Source organism: Spermophilus citellus, assembly GCF_964194105.1.
Source record: "Spermophilus citellus genome assembly, chromosome: 2".
Classification (NCBI taxonomy): Eukaryota; Metazoa; Chordata; class Mammalia; order Rodentia; family Sciuridae; genus Spermophilus; species Spermophilus citellus.
This window is the reverse complement of record NC_138183.1, coordinates 139,474,327-139,493,212: the sequence shown is the minus strand read 5'-3', so window position 1 is coordinate 139,493,212 and position 18,886 is coordinate 139,474,327.

Genomic DNA, 18,886 nt, shown 5'->3' with positions numbered 1-18,886 from the left:
GGGAGGGCCCTCGGCCCTGGCTGCAGCAGCATGCAGAGCAACCCCCAGCACCCAGGGTTCAGGGGTCTCACCACTGAAGTCCACTGAGCCTGGGTGCAGAATCATATGGAACTCCCCTCTGGCACCCAGGGTGGAGGGGTCCTGCCCCTGGAGAAGAGAGTCTTCTCCAGTCTGGCTAGGCAGCATGCACAGATTCCCTGGGCACATAGGTTGGAGGGGTCCCTTGCCTGGAGGGGGAATCCTTTCGACCCTAGATGCAGCAGCATGCTGAGCTCCCCCTGGCACCCAGGGTGAAGGGGTCTCACCCCTAGAGGGGGAAGTGCCATGGACCCTGGCTGCAGCATGCAGAGCTCCCCTGGCTCCCAGTGTGAAGGGGTCTTTTCCCTGGACTCCGGTGTTCACTCCATCCTGGCTTGGATGATGTAAGAAGCTCCCTCAGGCAACCAGGGTGGAGGGGTCTCACTCCTGCAACAGGGAGTCCCCTGGAGCCTGGAAGCAGGGGCATGCGGAAACTCTCCCTGGCACCCAGGTTAGAGGGGTTTCTCAACTGGAGGAGGGAATCCCCTTGACCCTGTGTACTGCAGCATGTGGAGCTCCTTCCTGGACCCAGGGTGGAGGGGACCCGCCCCTGGAGGGAGAAGTACCCTGCACCCTGGTTTCTGTGGTGTGTGGAACTCCTCCTGGGACCCAGGTCAGAAGGGTCTTGAACCTAGAGAAGAGAGTGCCCTTGACCCTGGCTTCAGCAGCGTGCTGAGCTTACCCTGGCACCCAGGGTGGAGGAGTCCTGCCCCTGGAGAAGGGTGTCCCCTGGAGTCCGGCTGCAGCAGCATGCAGAGCTCCCCCTAGCCCCCAGGGTGGAGAGGTTTCGCCCATGGAAGGGGGAGTCCCTTGGAGCCTGGTTGCAGCATGTGCGTGTCTCCCTAGGGCACCGGGTGAACGAATCTTGCCCCTGGTGCCCAGAGTGCCCTGGACCCTGGCTGCAATGGCGTGCAGGGCTCTCCCATCACTCAGGGTTGATGGGTCTCGCCCCTGGAAGAGGGAGTCCACTGGACCCTGGCTGCAGTGACATGTGGAGCGATCCCCAGGCACCGAAGTTGGAGGGGGTCTTGCCACTGGAGGGGGAGTCCCCATAACCCTTGCAGCAGCAAAATGCGGAGCTCCCCTCAAACCCAGAGTGGAGGGGTCTCGCCTCTTGATGGGGGAGTCTTCTGGAGCCTGGGTGCAGCGGCCTTTGGAGAGCACCCAGCCATCCAGGATGGAGGGGTCTCTCTGCTGGAGGAGAAAGTCCCCTCAGCCTGGCTGCGCTGCCTGCGGAGCTCCACCAGGCAACCAGGGTGAAGGGGTCTCGCCCCTGGAGGGGGGGAGTACACTCCAATCTGGCTTGGGAAGAATAAGGAGCTCCTCCAGGCACCTACAGTGGAGGTGTATCGCCCCTGGAGGGGGGCGTCCCCTCCACCCTGGCTACAGCAGTGTGCTGAGCTACCCCAAGCACTCAGGGCAGAGAGGTCTAGCCCCTGTAGAGGGGAGTGCCCCAGACCCTGGCTGGGGCTGAGTAAAGAGCTCATTCCAGCACCCAGGGAGGAGGGGTCATGCCATGCAGGGGGGAGCCCCCTCAACTCTGGATGAAGCTGTGTGTGGAGCTACCCCTGGCACCCAAGGTTGAGGAGACTCACCCCTTGAGAGGAGAGTTTCCTCAAGACTGGGAGTAGCGGCCTGTGGAGCTACCCCGGGGCACCCAGGGTGAAGGGGTCTAGCTCTTGGAGGGGGGAGTCCCCTGGAGCCTGGGTGAAGCATCATGTGGAGCTCCCACCGGCACCCAGGGTGGCAGGGTCCCATTTTTGGAGAAGGCAGTCCCCTCCAGCCAGGGTGCAGCAGCACGTGGAGATCTCCCCTGTACACAGGTTTGAGGGGTTTCATCCCTGGAGGGGGAAGTCTCCTCGACCCTGGCTGCAGCAGTGTGTGGAGCTCCACCAGGCACCCAGGGTAGAGGGGTCTCCCCTGGAGAGGGGAGTGCCCTCAACCCTGGGTGCAGCAGCATGCAAAGCTCCCCTTGGCAGCCAGGGTGAAGTGATCCCACCCCTGGAGATGGGAATCCCCTTGAGGCTGGCTGCAGAGGCCTGAGGAGCTTCCCCTGGCACTCAGGTTGGAGTCTTCTTGCCCCTGGAGAAGGGAGTGCCCTAGACCCTGGCTGCATCAGCATAAGTAGCTCCCCCCTTCTCCCAGGGTGGAGGGTTCTCGCTCCTGGAGGAGGGAGTCCCTTCCATCCTGGCTGTAGCAGCTTGTGGAGCTCCCTACCTCAGGCACCAAGGGTGGGGGGAGGTCTTGCCCCTGGAAGAGGGAGTGCCCTTGACCTTGACTGGGGCAGAGTAAGGAGCTCGTCTGGGCACACAGGCTGGATGGGTCTACCTCCTGAATGGGGTGTCCCCTGGACCCTGGCTGCAGTGGTGTGTGGAGCTACCCCAGGCACCCAGGGGGGAGGGGTCTCACCCCTGGATTGGGGAGTGCCCTTGACCCTGGCTAAGGCAGAGTAAGGAGCTCCCCTCAGCATGCAGGGTGGAGGGGTCTTGCACCTAGATGGGGGAGTACCCTCTACCCTGGCTACAGTGGTGTGCGGTGTGCAGTGTGCAGAGCTACCCCTGGCACCCAAGGTGGAGCAGTCTCAGGGCAGGGGCAGGGAGTACCCTGAAATCTGGCTTGGGCAGAGTAAGGGGCTCCTCCTGGAACCCAGCATAGGGGTGTCAGGCCCTGGATGGGAGAGTCCCTTTGAACCTGGCTGCAGCAGCGTGCAGAGCTCCCCCTGACACCCAGGTTGGAGGGGTCTTCTCCCTAAAGGGGAGAGTCCCTTGGAGCTTGGGTGCGGCTGCATACAGAGCTCCCCCCAACACCCAGGGTGCGGGGCTCTAACCCCTGAAGGGTAAAGTGCCCTCAATCCTGGCTGCAGTGGTGTGGAGCTCACCCTGGTACCCAGGTTGGAGGGTTCTCCCCCCTAGAGGGGGGAGTGCCCTCGATCTTGGCTGCAGCAGGAGCTCCTCAGGCACCCAGGGTGGAGGGGTCCTGCAGAGCTCCCCCCTGCACCTAGAGAGGAAGGGTCCCGCCCCTGGAGGAGAAAGTGCCCTCCACCCTGGCTGAGAAGCTCCCCCCAGCAAGGATGGAGGGCTTTTGCCCCTTGAGGGAGGATTCTCCTCTAGCTTGGGTGCCTTGGCCTGTGAAGCACCCCCTTGGCACCCAGGGTGGAGATGTCTGCCCCTGGAGAAGGGAGTCCCCTTGACCCTGGCTGAAACAGCTGCTGACCGACCCCAGGCACTCAGGGTGGAGGGGTCTCAAGCCTGGAGGGGGGAGTGCCCTTGCAGAGCTTGTGCTGGCACCTAGGTTGGAGGGGTCCTGCCCTGGAGGGGGAAGTCCCCTGGACCCTGGCTGCAGTTTGCAGAGCGACCACCAGCACCCGGGTGGAGGGGTCTCGCCCCTGGAGTGGGGAGTTCGCTCCACTCTGGCTGCAGCGGTGTGCGGAGCTACCCCTGGCACCATGGTAGAGGGGTCTCGCCCCTGGAGCAGGGAGTGCCCTGGACCCTGGCTGCTGTGGCGTTTAGGGCTCCCCTGGACCCAGAGTGGAAGGATCTCACCCCTGGAGGGATTTCCCTGGATTCTGGTTGCAGTGGCATGCTGAGCGACCCCAAGACCCCAGGGTAGAGGGGTTCCGCCTCTGAAGGAGGGAGTCCCCTGGAGGCTGAATGTGATGGCTGCGTGCGTGCAGAGCTCCCCCATCACCCAGGGTGGAGGGGTATCGCCCCTGGAGGGTAGAGTGCCCTTAACCCTGGCTGTAGCGGCTTGAGGGGATCCCCCGGAACCCAGGGTGCAGAAGTCTGGAACATGGAGCAGGGAGTGCCCTGGACCCTGGCTGCATTGGCGTGAGGTGCTCCCAACAGCGTCTAGGGTGGAGGGGGTCTCTCCTCCGTATGGAGAAGTCCTCTTGACTCTGGCTGCAGTGGCGTGCAGAGCGACCCCCTGCACCCAGGGAGGAAAGGTCTCGCCCATGGAGGGGGGAGACCCCTCGACCCTAGCTGAGGCTACTTGTGGAGCTCCCTCTGTCACCCAGGGTAAAGGGGTCTTCCCCCTGGAGGGAGGTGTGCACTGGACCCTGGCTGTGGAGGCTTGCAGAGCTCCCCCTGGCACCAAACATGGAGGGGTCTCGCCAATGGAGAAGGGAGTGCCCTCGACCCTGGCTGAGGTGAAGTAAGGAGCTCCTCCAGGCACCCAGTGTGGAGGGGAATAGCCCCTGGAGGGGCGAGTCCCCTCGACCCTGGCTGCAGGGGCTTGCGTAGCTCCCTTTGGCAGCAAGGGTGGAGGGGTCTTGCCCCGGAGGGGAGAATCTCCTCGACCCTGGCTGCAGTGGCTTGCTTAGCTCCCTTGGCACCCAGGTCTAGAGGTCCCACTCCTGGAGGGGAAAGTACCCTCAACCCTGCCTGCTGTGGTGTGCAGAGCTCCCCTTGGCACCCACGTTGGAGAGGCCTTTCCCTTTGAGGGCAGAGTGCCCTGGACCCTGGCTGCAGCAGCATGCAGAGCTCCTTCCTGCACCCAAGGTGGAGGGGTCCTGTCCCTAGAGAAGGGTATCTTCTTGAGTCTGGCTGCAGCAGCATGCAGAGCTCTCCCCTGCACCTAGGGTGGAGGAGTCTGGCCCCTGGAGGGAGGAGTCCTTTCAACCAAGCCTGCAGCTGCATGAGGAGCTCCCAGACACCCAGGGTGGAGAGGTCTACCTGGAGGGAACAGTGCCCTCAACCCTGGCTGCAGTGGTGTGCAGAGCTCCTTCAGGCACCCAGGGTGGAGGGGCCCCGCCCCTGGAGAAGGGAGTCCCCTGGAATCTTGCTGCAGCAGCTTTCAGAGCTCCCCTGGCCCCTAGAGTGGAGGGGTACCGCCCCTGGAGGAGAAAGTGCCCTCCAACCTGGCTGGGGCTGCGAACAGACCTCCCCCTGGCACCCACGGTGGAGGGGTTTCGCCCCTTAAGGGGGGAGTATCCTAGAGCCTGGATGATGAGGCCTGCGGAGCTCCCCCCCTCCCCCCCCACACTCAGGGTGGAGGGGTCTCAAGCCTGGAGGGGAGAGTGCCCTGGAGCCTGGTTGTAGCAGCTTGCAGAGCTTGCCCTGGCACCTAGGTTGGAGCGGTCCCACCCATGGAGGGGGGAGTCCCCTCGACCCTGGCTGCAGCGGTGTGTGGAGCCACCCCCAGCACCCAGGGTGGAGAGGTCTAGCCCCTGGAGGGGGCAGTGCCCTCCACCCTGGCTGCAGCAGCATACAGAGCTCCTTTGGCTGCCAGGGTGGAGGGGTCTCGCGCCTGGAGGGCAAGTCCCCTCAAGCATGGGTGCAGCGGCTTGCAGAGCTTCCTGGCACCTAGGGTGGAGAGGTCCCACCCCTGGAGAGGGGAGTCCCCTGGACCTGACTGCAGAGTCATGCAGAACTTCCCCTGGCACCTAGAGTGGAGGGGTCCGGCCCCTGAAAGGGGGATTCCCCTCGACCCTGGCTGTGGTGGCTTTCAGGGTGGAAGGGTCTCACCCTTGGAGGAGGCAATCCCCTTGATCCAGGCTGCAGTGGTGTTTGGAGCTCCCCCAGGCACCCAGGGTGGAGGGGTCTTGCACTTAGTGAAGGGAGTGCCCTTGACCTTGGCTGGGGCAGAGTAAGGAACTCCTCCTGACACCCAGGGTGGAGAGGTCTTGCCCCTGGAAGGGGGAGTCCCCTCGACCCTGACTGGGGTGGAGTATGGAGCTCCTTTCAGCACCCAGGGTAGAGGGGTCTCACCCCTGGATGAAGGAGTCCCCTCAACCCTGACTGCAGTGGTGTGTGGAGCACACACACCTGGCACCCAGGGTGGAGGGGTCTCTCCCCTGGAAGAGGGAGTGCCCTCGACCCTGGCTGGGGTGGAGTATGGTGCTCCTCCTGCCACCCAGTGTGGAGGGGCCTCTAGAAGGGGTAGTCCCCTTGACCCTGGCTTCAGTGGTGTGTGGAGCTCCCCCAGGCACCCAGGGTGGAGGGGTCTCGCCCCTGGAGGGGGGAGTACCCTTGACCATGGCTACTGAGGTGTGCTGAGCTACCCATGGCCCCCAGGGTGGAGGGGTCTCACCCATGGATGGGGGAGTCCCCTCGAGCCTGGTTGAAACATCCTGTGGGCTCTCCCGGCACCCAGGGTGGCAGGTTCCTGTTCCTGGAAAAGGAAGTCCCCTCTAGCCTGGGTCTGGTGGCATGCAGAGCTCTCCCTGGCACTCAGGGGGGGAAGGGTCCCATCCCTAAAGGAGAAAGTGCCCTCTACCTTGGCTGGGGCCAAGTAAGAAGCTTCTCCCACCTCCCAGGGTGGAGGGGTCTTGCCCCTGGAGGAGGAAGTGCCCTAGACCCTGGTTGGTGTGAAGTATAGAGCTCCTCCTGGCACCCAGTGTGGAGGGGTCTCGCCCCTAGAGGGGGCAGTCCCTTTGACCCTGGCTTCAGTGATGTCCACACATCACTGAGCTCCATGCTCCCCCAGGCACCCAGGGTGGAGGGGTCTCGCCCCTGGAGTGGGGGTGCCCTCGACCCTGGCTGCTGGTCGTGGGGAGCTCCCCCTGGTAACTAGGTTGGAGGCGTCTCTACCCTGGAGGGGGGAGTGTCATCCACCCTGGCTGCAGGCATGCTGAGCTCCCCCTGGATACCAGGTTGGAGGGTTTTCGCCCTGGAGGGTGGAGTCCCCTTGAGCCTGGGTGAAACATCATGCCAAGGTCCTCCCAGCACCAAGGTGGAGGAGTTTTGCCCTTGGAGGGGGGAGGCCTTTGGAGCCTGGGTGCTGTGGCATTTGGAGCTCCCCCAGGCATCCAGGATGGAGGGGTCTTGCCCTTGGAGGTGGGAGTGCCCTGGATCCTGGCTGCAGCAGCATGCAGAGCTTTCCCAAGCTCCCAGGGTGGAGAGGTCTCCCCCTGGACAGGGGAGTGTCCTTGAGCCTGGGTAAAACATCCTGTGGAGCTCCCCCTGGCACTCAGGGTGGCAGAGTCCCATTCCTGGAGAATGAAGTCTCCTCTAGTCTGGCTGCGGTGCCATGCAGAGCTCCCCCTAGCACCTAGGGTGGATGGGTCCTGCCACTGGAGGAGGAGTCCCCTCGACCCTCGCTGCAGCAGCTGAGGTGAGACCCCAGGCACTCTGGGTAGAGGAGTCTGGCTCCTTGAGGAGGGAGTCCTCTGAAGTGTGGGTGCAGTGGAGTGTGGAGATCCCCTGGCCCCCAGGGTGGAAGGGTCTGGCATCTGGAGTGGGGAGTGCCCTTGATCCTGGCTGCAGTGGCGTGAGGAGCTTCTCCTGGCACCCAAGGTGGAGTGGTCTTGCCCCTGGAGGGGGAATTCCCCTCAAACCTGGCTGCAGCAGGGTGAGGAGCTCCCCACACCCCTGGCACCCAGGGTGGAGGGATCTCTCCCCTGGTAATGGGAGTCCCCTGCAGTCTGCCTCCTGCAGTGTGCAGAACTCCAGATGGGAGTTGGAGGCATCTTGCCCCTGGAGAAGGAAGTGCCCTGTACCCTTGCTACAGCAGCATGTGGAGCTCCCCCTGGCATTCAGGGTGGACTTATCTTACGCCCGGAGGAGGGGGGAGTCCCCTTGAGCCTGGGGGAGTCCTCTAGACCCTGGCTGCAGCAGCATGAGCACCCAGGGTGGAGGGGTTGCTACTGGAGGAGGGAGTCCCCTGGACCCTGGCTGCATTGGCATGTGGAGCTCCCCAGGTACACAGGGTAAAGGAGTCTCACCCCTGTAGGGGAATCCACTCCACCCTGGCTGCAGCAGCATGAGGAGCTCCCCCTGGCACCCAGGGTGGAGGAGTCTCGCCCCTGGAGGAAGGAATCACCTCAACATTGTCTTCAAAGACTGTCTGCAATGGTTTGGGAGCTACCACAGGGACCCTGGGTGGAGGGGTATTGCTCCTGGAGAAGGGAGTGCCTTGGACCCTGGCTGCAGCAGGAAGAGGTCTCCACCCTGGATGCAGGAGTCCTATCCACCATGGCTGCAGGCATGCTGAGCTCCCCCCTTCCTGCAACCCAGGTTGGAGAGGTCTTGGCCCTGGAGGGGAAAGTCCCCTCAACCCTAGCTGCAGCAGCGTGAGGAGGTCCCCTGGCACCCAGGGTGGAGGGTTCTAGCCCCTTGAGGGGGGAATCTCCTCGAGCCTGGGTGCAGCACCCTGTGGATCTCACCCTGGCACCCAGGTTGGAGGGGTCTCGCTTCTGGAGGGAGGAGTCCCATCAAGCTTGGCTGCGGAGGCGCGAGGTCTCCCCAGGCCACCCAAGGTGGAGGAGTGTAGCCTCTGGAGGGGGTAGTACCCTTGATCTTGGCTTGGACAGAGTAAGGGGCTTCTCCTTGGCACCCAGGGTGGAGGTCACTCCCCCCTGGAGGCGGGAGTCTCCTGGAGCCTCGGTGCTGTGGCCTGCGGAGCTCCCCCTGGCACCCAGGGTGGTGGGGGTCCCGCACCTCTAGAAAAAAGTTCCCTAGAGTCTGGCTGTGGCAACATGCAGAACTTCCCAGGTTACCTAGGGTGGAGGGGTACCGCCCCAAGAAGGGGGAGTCTACTGGATCCTGGTTGAGCAGCTGTGTAGCGACCCCAGGCACCCAGGGTGGAGGGTTTCCGCCCCTGGAGGGAGGAGTCCCCTTGACCCTGGCTCCTGTGGTATGCTGAGCTCACCTGGGAACCCAGGGTGGAGGGGTCTTGCCCCTTGATTGGGGAGTGTCCTCCTCCCTGGGTGCATCATGCAGAGCTCTCCAGGCTCCCAGCATGGAGGGGTCTCGCGCCTGGAAGAGGGAGTCCCCTTGAGGCTGGGTGCAGTGGCATGTGGAGTTTTCCCTGGCACACAGGTTGAAGGGGGTCTCTCCCCTGGTGCGGGGAGTCTCCTTGACCCTGGATGCAGCAGCATGTGGACTCCTTCCTTCCCGCACCAAGGGTGGAGTGGTCCCGCTCCTGGAGAAGGGAGTGCCCTTGACCCTGGGTGCAGCAGTGTGCTGAGCTCCCCCTGGTACCCAGGGTGGAGGAGTCCAGCCGCTGGAGAAGAAAGTCCCCTGGAGTCTGGCTACAGCAGCATACAGAGCTCCTGCCAGCACCCAGGGTGGGGAGGTTTAGCCCCTGGAGAGGGGAGTCCCCTGGAGCCTGGGTGCAGCGGCCTGTGGAGCACCCCCCTACCCAGGGTGCAGGGATCTAGCCCCTGGATTGGGGAGTGCCCTGGACCCTGGCTGTAGCAGCATGCAGAGCTCCCTCCAGCATGCAGGTTGAAGGGGTCTCACTTCAGGAGGGGGGTGTGCCCTCGACCCTGGCTACAGTGGCTTGTAGAGCTGCCCCTGGCACCCAGTTCCAGAGGTCTCACTTCTGGAGAAGAAAGTGCACTGGACCCTGGCTGCTGCAGTGTTTGTAGCTCCCCCAGGCACCCAGGGTGGAGGAGTCTCACCTCTGAAGAGGGGAGTTCTCTGGAGCCTGGCCACAACAGCCTGAGGAGCTCCCACTAGCACACAGGTTGGAGGGGTCTCACCTGTGGAGAAGGGAATCTTCTCTAGTCTGTCTGCAGCAGCTTGCAGAGCTATCCTGGGCACCTAGGTTGGAGGGGTCCCAACCCTGGATGGGGGAGTCCCCTCGACCCTGGCTGGAGCAGCAGGCAGAGCTACACCAATGACACCCAGGGTGGAGGAGTCTTGCTTCTGGAGGGGGAATTCCCCTCATTCCTGGCTGCAGAGGCACGTGGGGCTCCCCCTGGCACCCAGGGTGGAGGGGTCCCACTCCTGGAGAAGGAAGTCCCCTGGAGTCTGGCTGCAGCAGCATGCAGAGCTCCCGCCAGCACCCAGGGTGGAGAGGTTTCGCCCCTGGAGGGGGGGATCCCCTGGAGTTTGGGTGCATAGGCATGGGGAGCTCCCCCAGGCACTTATGGTGGAGGGATTTTGCCCCTGCTGAGGGGATTCCCCTCGACCTTGGCTGCAGTGGGATGCAGAGTGGAGTGACCCCGGGCACCAAGGGTGGAGGAGTCTCGCCCCTGGAGGGGAGAGTCCCCTTGACCCTGGCTGAAGCTGCGTGTGGAGCTCCCCTGGACACCCAGGGTGTAAGGGTCCTGGACGTGGAGGGGGAAGACCCCTTGACCCTTGCTGCAGCGGCTTGAGGGCCTTCCCTGGCACCCAGAGTGAAGGGGTCCCACCCCTGGTGGGGGAAGTTGAGCCTGGATGTGGCGGCGTGCAGAGTTCCCCCCGGCACCAAGGATGGAGGAGTCTCCACCCTGGAGAGGGGAGTGCCCTCCACCCTGGCTGCAGGCGAGCTGAATTTCTCCAGATACCCAGGTTGAAGGGGTCTCGCCCCTGAAGAACGGAGTGTCCTGGAGCAGTATGCGGAGCTCCCCCTGGCACCCAGAGTGGAGGGTCTTGTCCCTAGAGGGTGGAGTGCCCTCGAAACTGGCTGCAGCAGCGTGCAGAGCTCCCCCCGCACCTAGGTTGGAGAGGTCTCCACCCTGGAGGGGGGAGTGCCCTCCACCCTGATTGCAGACCCCAGGTTGGAGGGGACTTGCCCCTGGAGGGGAAATTCCCCTCAAACCTGGCTGCAGCAGCGGGAGGAGCTCCCCTGGCACCAGGGTGGAGGAGTCTCACCCCTTGAGGGGGGAGTCTCCTCAAGCCTGGGTGTAGCACCCTGTGGAAATGGGAGTCCCCTCTACCTGGGCTGCAGTGCTGTTTGGAGCTCTCCTAGGCACCCAGGGTGGAGTAGTCCCGCACCTGGAGAAGGGGGTGCCCTCGACCCTGGCTGGGGCAGAGTAAGGAGGTCCTCCAGCCACCCAGGGTGGAGGGGTCACTCTCCTGGAGGGGAGGAGTCCTCCCCCTGGCTGCAGCGGCTTGTGGAGCGACTCCCAGCACCCAGGGTGGAGGGATCGCCCACCTGGAGGGGTAGTGCCCTCAACCCTGGCTGAAGCAGAGTAAGGACCTCCTGCAGGCACCCATTGTGGAGGGGTATTGCCCCTGGAGGGGGGAGTCCCCTTGTCCCTGGCTGCAGAGTGTGCAGAGCTCCCTCCAGCACCAAGGGTGGAGGGGTCTCAACCCTGGAGTGAGGAGTCTCCTCGAGGGATCTCCCCGAGCACCCAGGTCTAGGGGTCTCCCCCCTCGATGGGAAAGTACCATCAACCCTGGCTGCTGTGGCGTGCAGAGCTCCCCCAAGTTGAAAGGGCCTCTTCCTTTGGGGGGGGGGGTGCGCTAGACCATGGCTGCAGTAGCATGCAGAGCTCCTTCCTGCACCCTGGAGGGGGGGAGTCTCCCGGATCCTGGCTGCAGTGACGTGGGATGCTCCCCCAGGCTTCTGGGGTGGTGGGGTCTCGCCACTGTAGGGGGAAGTTCCCTTGACCCTGGCTTCAGTGGCATGCAGAGAGACCCCCAGCACCTAAGGTGGAAATGTCTCACCCCTGCGGGGTGAGTCCCATGGAACCTGGCTGAGGCTAAGTGTGGAGACCTCCCCCTGTCACCCAGTGTGGAGTGGTCTCCCCCCTGGAAGGGGGAGTGCACTGGACCCTGGCTGTGGAGGTGTGTGGAGCTCCCCCTGGCACCAAGGGTGGTGGGGTCTTGCCAACAGAGGAGGGAGTGCCCTCGACCCTTGCTGAGGTGGAGTAAGGAGCTCCTCCAGGCACCCAGGATGGAGGGGTCCCGCCCCTGGAGAAGGGAGTCTCCTCCAATCTGGCCAGGGCATCATGAATAGATTCCCTGGGCACCTAGGTTGGAGGGGTTCCACTCCTGGAGGGGCAAGTCCCCTCGACCCTGGCTTCAGAGGCCTCCAGATCTCCCCCCCCCCCTGTCACCCAGGTTGGAGGGGTCTCGCCCCTCGAGGCAGAAGTCCCCTCAACCCTGGCTGCAGAGGCGTTTGGAGCTTCCCCTGACATCCAGGGTGAAGGGATCTCGCCCCTTGAGGGAGGAGTCTCTTCAATCCTGTGTGCCACAGCCTGCAGAGCCTCCCACCCACCCCTGGCACCCAAGGTGGAGGAATCCTGCCCCTGGAGAAGGAAGTCTCCTGGAGTCTGGCTGCAGCAGCAAGCAGAGCTCCCCCAGGTACCTAGGGTGAAGAGGTCCCGCCCCTGGAGGGGGAAGTCCTTTGACCCTGGCTATGGCAGCATGCTGAGTTTCCCTTGCACCCTGGAAGTGGAAGTGCCAGGGACCCTGGCTGCAGCATGCAGAGCTCCCCTGGCTCCCCTGGCTCCTGGATAGGGAAGTGCACTCCACCCTGGCTGGGGCTGCATAAGAAGCTCCCTCAGGTACCCAGGGTGGAGGGGTCTCACCCCTGGAAGAGGGAGTCCCCTGGAACCTGGGTGCAGCAGCATGCGGAGCGCTCCTCAGCACCCAGGATGGAGGGGTATCTCACCTGGAGGGGGGATTCCCCTTGTTCCTGGCTGCTACAGTGTGTGGCGCTCCCTCCTACACCCAGGGTGGACTGGACACGCCCCTGGTGGAAGGAGTACCCTCAACCCTGGCTTCTGTGGCTTGTGGCCTCTTGTGGGGACCCAGGTTGGAGTGGTCTCGCCCCTGGAGAAGGGAGTGCTCTTGACCCTGGCTTCAGCAGCCTCTGGAGCTCCCCCTGGCACCCAGGGTGAAGGGAAATCACCTCTTGAGAGAGAAGTCTCCTGGAGTCTGTGTGCCACAGCTTGTGGAGCTCCCCCTGGCACCCAGAGTAGAAGGATCCCGCCCCTGTAGAAGGGAGTCTCTTGGAGTCTGGCTCCAACAGCAGATTTCCCCAGGCACATAGGGTGAAGGGGTACCACCCCTGGAGGGGAAAGTCCCTTCAACCCTGGCCGCTGCAGCATGCTGAGCTCCCCTTGGAACCCAGGGTGAAGGGATCTTGCCCTTGGAGTGGGGAGTGCCAGTGACCCTGGGTGCAGCAACCTGCATACCTCACCAGACATTCAGGGTGGAGGGGTCTCCCCCCTGGAGGGGGAAGTGCCATGGACCTTGGCTGCAGCATGAAGAGCTCCCCTGGCTCCCAGGGTGAAGAGGTCTTGCTCCTGGACTGGGCTGTAAACTCCACCATTGCTGGGATAACATAATAAGCTCCCTCAGGCAACCAGGGTGGAGGGGTCTCGCCCATGGAACACAGACTCCCCTGGAGCCTGGGTGCAGTGGCATGCGGAAGCTCTCCCTGGCACCCAGATTGGAGGCGTTTCTCACCTGGAGGAGGGAGTCCCCTTGACCCTGGCTACTGCAGCATGTGGAGCTCCTTCCTGCACCCAGGGCGGAGGAGTCCTGCCCCTGGAGAAGAGCATTCCCTGGAGTCTGGCTGCAGCAGCATGCAGAGCTCCTGCCCCAGCACCCAGGGTAGAGAGGTTTCACCTCTGGAGGGGGGTGTCCCCTTGAGCCTGGGTGCAGCAGGGTGCAGAGTTCCCCCTGGCACCCAGGGGTCTCACCCATGGAGCAGGGCGTGCAGGGCTCCCCCACCACCCAGGGTGGAGGGTTCTTGCCCCTGGAGGGGGAAGTCCCCTCAACCCTGGCTGCAGAGGCTTGCGGAGCTACCCCAGACACGCTGGGTGTGGGGAGGTCTCGCTTCTGGAATGGGGAGTCCACTTGAACCTGGCTGCAGCTGAGTGTGGAGCTCCTCCCGACACCCAGGGTGGGATTGTCTCCCCCTGGAGGGGAAAGTGCCCTCAACCCTGCCTACAGTGGCGTGGGGAGCTTCCCCTGTCACCCAGGATTGAGGGATCTCTACCCTGGAAGGGAGAATGCCCTAGATCCTAGCTGCAGCAGCATGATGTGGAGCTCCTTCTGGCACCCATTTTGGAGGGGTCCCGCCCCTGGAGAAGGGAGTCCCCTGGCGTCTGGCTGCAGCATCATACAGAGTGGAGTGGTCCCGCTTGGACAGAGGAGTCCCCTAGACCCTGGCTGCAACAGCATGCACAGCTCTGCCTGGAACCCAAGGTGGAGAGGTCTCGCCCCTGGAGGTGGGAGTCTACTTGCCCCTGGGTGCAGCATCCTGTGGAGCTCCTGCCTGGCACCCAGGGAGGAGGGGTCCCGCCCCTGGAGAAGGGAGTCTCCTCCAGTCTGGCTGTGGCACCCCCTGCACCTAAGCTGGAGGGGTCTTGCCCTTGGAAGGGGGAATACTCAGGACCCTGAATGTAGTGGCGTGTGGAGCTCCATCTGACACCCAGGTTGGAGGGGTCTCACTCCTGGAGAAGAAAGTTCCTTCTACACTGGCTGCAGCAGCGTGCTGAGTTCCCCTTGGCACCCAGGGTGGAGGGGTCCCGCCCCTGAAGAAGGGAGTCCCCTGGAGTCTGGCTGCAGCAGCATGCAGAGCTCCCCATTGCACCTAGGGTGGGGGGTCCATTGATTGGAGGAGGGAGTCCCCTCTGACCCTGGATGCATCTGCATGTGGAGCTCCCCTGGCACCCAGGGTGGAGGGATCTCACCCCTGGAGGGGGGATTCCCCGGAAGCCTGGGTGCAGCGGCTGAGGAGATTTCCCCTGCACCCAAGGTGGAGGGGTATCGCCCCTAGAGTAGGGAGGGCCCTCAGCCCTGGCTGCAGCAGCATGCAGAGCAACCCCCAGCACCTAGGGTTCAGGGGTCTCGCCCCTGGAGGCGGGAGTCCACTGAGCCTTGGTGCAGAATCTTATGGAACTCCCCTCTGGCACCCAGGGTGGAGGGGTCCTGCCCCTGGAGAAGAGAGTCTTCTCCATTCTGGCTAGGCAGCATGCACAGATTCTCTGGACACATCAGTTGGAGGGGTCCAGTGCCTGGAGGGGGAAGTCCCTTGACCCTGGCTGCAGCAGCTTGCTGAGCTTCCCCTGGCACCCAGGGTGAAGGGGTCACTCCCCTGGAGGGGGAAGTGCCATGGACCCTGGCTGCAGCATGCAGAGCTCCCCTGGCTCCCAGGGTGAAGGGGTCTTGTCCCTGGACTGAGGTGTTCACTCCATCATGGCTTGGGTAACTGGAGGAGGGAATCCCCCTGGACCCTGGCTACTGCAGCATGTGGAGCTTCTTCCTGCACCCAGGGCTAGGGGACCCTCCCCTTGAGGGAGGAGTACCCTGGACCCTGGCATCTTTGGTGTGTGGACCTCCCCCTGGGACCCAGGTTAGAGGGGACTTGCCCCTAGAGAAGAGAGTGCCCTTGACCCTGACTTCAGCAGTGTGCTGAGCTCCCCCTGGCACCCAGAGTGGAGGAGTCCTGCCCCTGGAGAAGGGCGTCCCCTGGAGTCTGGCTGCAGCATTATGCAGAGCTCCCCCCAGCCCCCAGGGTGGAGAGGTTTCGCCCATAGAAGGGGGAGTCCCCTGGAGCCTGGTTGCAGCATGTGGCAGCGTGTGCGAGGCTCTCTAGGGCACCAAAGTTGGAGGGGTCTTGGTGCTGGAAGGGGAGTCCCCACAACTCTGGCAGCAGCAGCATGCGGAGCTCTCCTCAAACCCAGAGTGGAGGGGTCTCACCCCTTGATAGGGGAGTCTTCTAGAGCCTGGGTGCAGTGGCCTGTGGAGCGCAACCTACCACTCAGGGTGGAGGGGTCTCGCCACTGCAGGATAAAGTCCCCTCAGCCTGGCTGCACTGCATGCGGAGCTCCACCAGGCAACCAGAGTGAAGGGGTCTCGCCCCTGGAGGGAGGACTCCCCTCCACCCTGGCTACAGCAGTGTGCTATGCTACCCCAAGCACCCAGGGTGGAGAGGTTTCGCCCATAGAAGGGGGAGTCACCTGGAGCCTGGTTGCAGCATGTGGCAGCATATTCAAGGCTCTCTAGGGCACCAAAGTTGGAGAAGGGAGTGCCCTAGAGCCTGGCTGGGGCGGAGTAAGGAGCTCATTCCAGCACCCAGGGAGGAGGGATCATGCCATGGAGGGGGGAGTCCCCTCAACCCTGGATGATGTTATGTGTGGAGCTACCCCTGGCACCCAAGGTGGAGGCGACTCACCCCTTGAGGGAAGAGTTTCCTGGAGACTGGGATTAGCGGCCTGTGGAGCTTCCCTAGGGCACCCCAGTCTTGCTCTTGGAGGGGGGAGTCCCCTCGAGCCTAGGTGAAGCATCATGTGGAGCTCCCCCTGGCACCCAGGGTGGCTGGGGTCCCATTTTTGGAGAAGGCAGTCCCCTCCAGCCAGGGTGCAGCAGCATGTGGAGATCTCCCCTGTACCCAGGGTCGAGGGGTTTCACCCCTAGAGGGGGCAATCTCCTCGACCCTGGCTGCAGCAGTGTGTGGAGCTCCACCAGGCACCCAGGGTAGAGGGGTCACCCCTGAGAGGGGAGTGACCTCAACCCTGGGTGCAGCAGCATGCAGAGCTACCCCTGGCACTCAGGGTGGAGTGATCCTGCCCCTGGAGATGGGAGTCCCCTTGAGTCTGTCTGCAGAGGCTTGAGGAGCTTCCCCTGGCACTCAGGTTGGAGTCTTCTCACCCCTGGAGAAGGGAGTGCTCTGGACCCTGGCAGCAGCAGCATGCATAGCTTCCCCCTGCACCCAGGGTGGAGGGGTCTAGCCCCTGGAGGGGTGAGTCCCCTCTACCTGGGTACAGTGGTGTGTGGATCTACCCCTGGCACCCAGGGTGGAGGGATGTCGCCCCTTGACGGGGGAGTTTTCTCGACTGGGTGCAGTGGAGTGTGGAGCTTCCACCTCACCCAAGGTGAAGGGGTCTCGCTCCTGGTGGGGGGAGTCCCCTCGACCCTGGCTGCAGCAGCATGCAGAGCTCCCCTTGGCACCCAGGGAGAAGTGATCTCGCCCCTGGAGATGGGAATCCCCTTGAGGCTGGCTGCAGAGGCCTGAGGAGCTTCCCCTGGCACACAGGTTGGAGTCTTCTTGCCCCTGGAGAAGGGAGTGCCCTAGATCCTGGCTGCATCAGCATGGGTAGCTACCCCCTTCTCCCAGGGTGGAGGGGTCTCGCTCCTGGAGGGGGGAGTCCCCTGGACCCTGACTGCAGTGGTATGTGGAGCTACCCCAGGCACCCAGGGGGTGGGGTCTCATTCCTGGATCGGGGAGTGCCCTTGACCCTGCCTAAGGCAGAGTAAGGAGCTCCCCTCAGCCTGCAGGGTAGAGGGGTCTTGCACCTAGATGGGGGATCCCCTCCACCCTGGCTACAGCAGTGTGCGGTGTGTGGAGCTACCCCTGGCACCCAAGGTGGAGCAGTCTCACGGGGGTGGGGGGTACCCTGGAACCTGGCTTGGGCAGAGTAAGGGGCTCCTCCTGGAACCCAGCATGGAGGTGTCAGGCCCTGGATGGGGGAGTCCCTTCAAACCTGGCTGCAGCAGCGAGCTGATCTCCCCTTGACACCCAGGTTGGAGGGGTCTCCTCCCTGAAGGGGAGAGTCCCTTGGAGCCTTGGTGAGGCTGCATGCAAAGCTCCCCCCAACACCCAGGGTGCAGGGGTCTAACCCCTGAAGGGTAAAGTGCCCTCAAACCTGGCTGCAGTGGTGTGGAGCTCATCCTGGCACCCAGGTTGGAGGGTTCTCCCCCCTAGAGAGGGGACTGTCCTCCTGGCTGCAGCAGCATGTGGAGCTCCTTCAGACACCAAGGGTGGAGGGGTCCTGCCCCTGGAGAAGGGAGTCCCCTGGAATCTTGCTTCAGCAGCATGCAGAGCTCCCCCCTACACATGGAGAGGAGGGATCTGGCCCTGGAGCAGAAAGTGCCCTCCACCCTGGCTGGGGTGACGAAGGGAGGGGTCTACCCCTGGAGAGGGGAGTCCCCTTCGAACCTGCTGAAATGGCTGCTAAGAGACCCCAGGCACTCAGGGTGGAGGGGTCTCAAGCCTGGAGGGGGGAGTGCCCTTGCAGAGCTTGTGCTGGTACCTAGGTTGGAGGGTCCCCCCCCCCCGGAAGGGGAAGTCCCCTCAACCCTGGCTTCAGCGGCATGCCAAGCTCACCCGGGCACCCAGGGTGGAGGGGTCTCGCCCCTGGAGGGGGGAGTGCCCTCGACTCTGGCTGCTGTGGCATTTGGGGCTTCCCTGGACCCATGGTGGAAGGATCTCGCCCCTGGAGAGTCCCCTGGACTCTGGTTGCAGTGGCATGCTGAGCGACTCCAAGACCCCAGGGTAGAGGGGTCCTGCCCCTGGAGGAGGGAGTCCCCTGGAGCCTTGATGTGGTAGCGGCGTATGGAGCTCCCCCATCACCCAGGGTGGAGGGGTCTCACCCCTGGAGGGTAGAGTGCCCTCAACCCTGGCTGCAGTGGCTTGTGGAGATCCCCCTGGAACCCAGGGAGGAGAGGTCTAGAACATGTAGTGGGAAGTGCCCTGGACCCTGGCTGCATTGACTTGAGGTGCTCTCCAGGGATTTTAAGGTGGAGGGGTCTCTCCTCTGTATGAGGAAGTCCCCTTGACTCTGGCTGCAGTGGCCTGTGGAGCAACCCCCTGCACCTAGGAAGGAAAGGTCTTGCCCCTGGAAGGGGGATTCCCCTGGACCCTAGCTGAGGCTACCTGTGGAGCTCCCTCTATCACCCAGGGTGAAGGGGTCCCTTGAGACCCCTGGAATCTTGTTGCAGCAGCGTGCAGAGCTCCCCCCTGCCCCTAGAGTGGAGGGGTACCGCCCCTGGAGGAGAAAGTGTCCTCCACCCTGGCTGGGGTGGCGAACAGAGCTCCCCCTGGCACACACGGTTGAGGGGGTTTGCCCCTTGAAGGGGGAGAATCGTAGAGCCTGGATGAGGAGGCCTGCGGAGCTCCACCCACCTCCCAGACCCTCAGGGTGGAGGGGTCCTGTCCCTGGAAAAGAGAGTCCCCTCAACCCTGGCTGAAGTGGCTGTGGAGCGACCCCAGGCACCCAGGGTGGAGGGGTCTCAAGCCTGAAGGGGGGAGTGCCCTGGAGCCTGGTCACTCTTGCAGAGCTTTCCCTGGCACCTAGGGTGGAGGGGTCCACCCCTGGAGAGGGGACTCCCCTCGACCCTGGCTGCAGCAGCTTGTGGAGCGATCCCCAGGACCCAGGGTGGAGGGATCTCGCTCTTGGAGGGGGAGTGCCCTCAACCCT